We start from the raw sequence: 2,052 nt of genomic DNA, 5'->3' as shown, positions 1-2,052 counted from the left end.
TTTTTTCTTACAGTTCAGTCCTTCAGCTACAAAAGTGCAATTGGTGAAAATTTTGTAGCTCTTAAAGATTCGGACCTATGGATTTATGAAAATGAGTCTCCAAGCCAAAAAACTTGCCATTCTCAAATGTTCGATCACTTGTATTATCGAAAATATGCAAATAAAAAAAAATTCCTCGGACACGTATCTCTTTTTTTTCGACATAGAATCCGTAAAAAAAGTTTCAGTCAAATCGAAGAGGTGTCGATCAGACAGGTGTTCGATTTGTAAAAGAATTACCCATATATGCCTTATGAAGACCTTGTCAGTTTGTAAATTCAAACTGTTTTTCTGTTTCTTAATGTTGAGCATCTCGGAAATTAAGCGTTTTCTATAACAACTCTTCATCTAAAATTTTAACTTTAACCCATTGGAAATCGTGATCAAACTGTAGCCTATGCTCCATGATGACAGAACGAACAGAAGTGTTATGTCTAATATGATTACGATGTTCTGTAATTCTGGTTTTCAATTGTCTGCCCGTCTCTCCAACATACGACGCATCACAATTGTTACACGATATTTTATAGACGTCATTGCTCTTCGATGTATGGGGACAAATATCCTTCTGTACTTTTATATATTTACCCATTTTATTAAGACTATGGAAATATACCCTGATGTCGTTTTTATTGAATCGCTTGAATTTTTCCGTGTGAAGAAGAATAAATGGTACCGTAAGCCAAGAAGCAGATTCGTTTGCATAGACATTGTCAGCCAAATCATTATGTGCTATATGTCTATTTTTTATTAAATTTTTAATACGTTGATTAACAGTGTCAAAAATAAAATTCAATGGATAGTCATTATCTAGTAAAATATTAATAATGAACGTAAAATTTTTTGTATGAAACATAAAGTCAGATAGTAAAAAAACTCTGTCAACTAACGAAAAAATTGTACCTTTTTTTGTGCAATAGGATGATTAGAGTAAATATTTAAAAATCTTCCTGAAAACGTCGACTTACAGTACCAATCAAAAATAAAACGATTCCTGTTGATGGATATAGTGTCCAGAAAATTTATTTTATCTCCTCCTATTTCTGTAGTAAATTGGAGACGTGAATGAAATGAATTGAATTGTTATAATATAATAAAATATCAATTTTTGAGGGAGACACCGCAGTAAAAATCATCAATATATCTGTAATAAAACAAAATATTCAAATTCAACGACATCAAGGACACCGTTTCTAATCTCCTCATTACTAGGTTCACTATTACAGGTGATAAAGGAGAGCCCATGGGAGTGTCGAAGCTTTGCTTATAAATTTGATTATCAAAAGAAAAAAATGGAATCTAAGACAAACCGTATCGCTCCCAAAAACTTATCCCTAGGCAGAGAGCAATCCTTAGAAATGAAACTCCACTGCTCGTTCACAACAATCGACCGCTATCTTCATTGGAACATTCGTGAAAAGTGAAGTTACATCTAAGGAAATTAATTTATGTGCACCTATTATGTGTAATCTTTTTAATTTTTCGACTAATTCAAAGCTATTTTTAATGTAACTATCCGCTTTAGGAATAGTTTTGAATAGTCTATTGTGCAAATATATAGCCAAAATGAATATAGCGGACTGCCTATCGATGATACAATAATTCTGAGAGGACAACCAGGCTTGTGAATCTTCGGCAATCCATAGACTCATGGAAGTAATCCGTCAATACAGTATAACGCTTTGTAATTAGAGTCTTTGATATAACCTTTACTTTCCATCTAGTGAGCATAGACCTTGCTCATCTAAAGTCGTAAGTTTCTTGGTAGGATGTTTCTTAATCGGAACATACGTCTGAGTCACTTAATAATGTGATCATTTTATTCATGTATGCGTCTTTGTTCATAGCAACCATGACGTTGCATTGTCAGCGTGCGTGAAAACAATGTTTGGATGCACCAATACAAATGTATGTGTGTCAGACTCCATTTTTAGTAATTGTTTATCCATAGGTGATGTAAAGATAGGAGAAGAGATGATTTTATTTAGGATTGGAATAGAATGATTAGTGACT

This window comes from Trachymyrmex septentrionalis, unplaced genomic scaffold, assembly GCF_001594115.1.
Source record: "Trachymyrmex septentrionalis isolate Tsep2-gDNA-1 unplaced genomic scaffold, Tsep1.0 scaffold161, whole genome shotgun sequence".
Taxonomy (NCBI): domain Eukaryota; kingdom Metazoa; phylum Arthropoda; class Insecta; order Hymenoptera; family Formicidae; genus Trachymyrmex; species Trachymyrmex septentrionalis.
Note: the sequence above shows the minus strand (reverse complement) of the source record.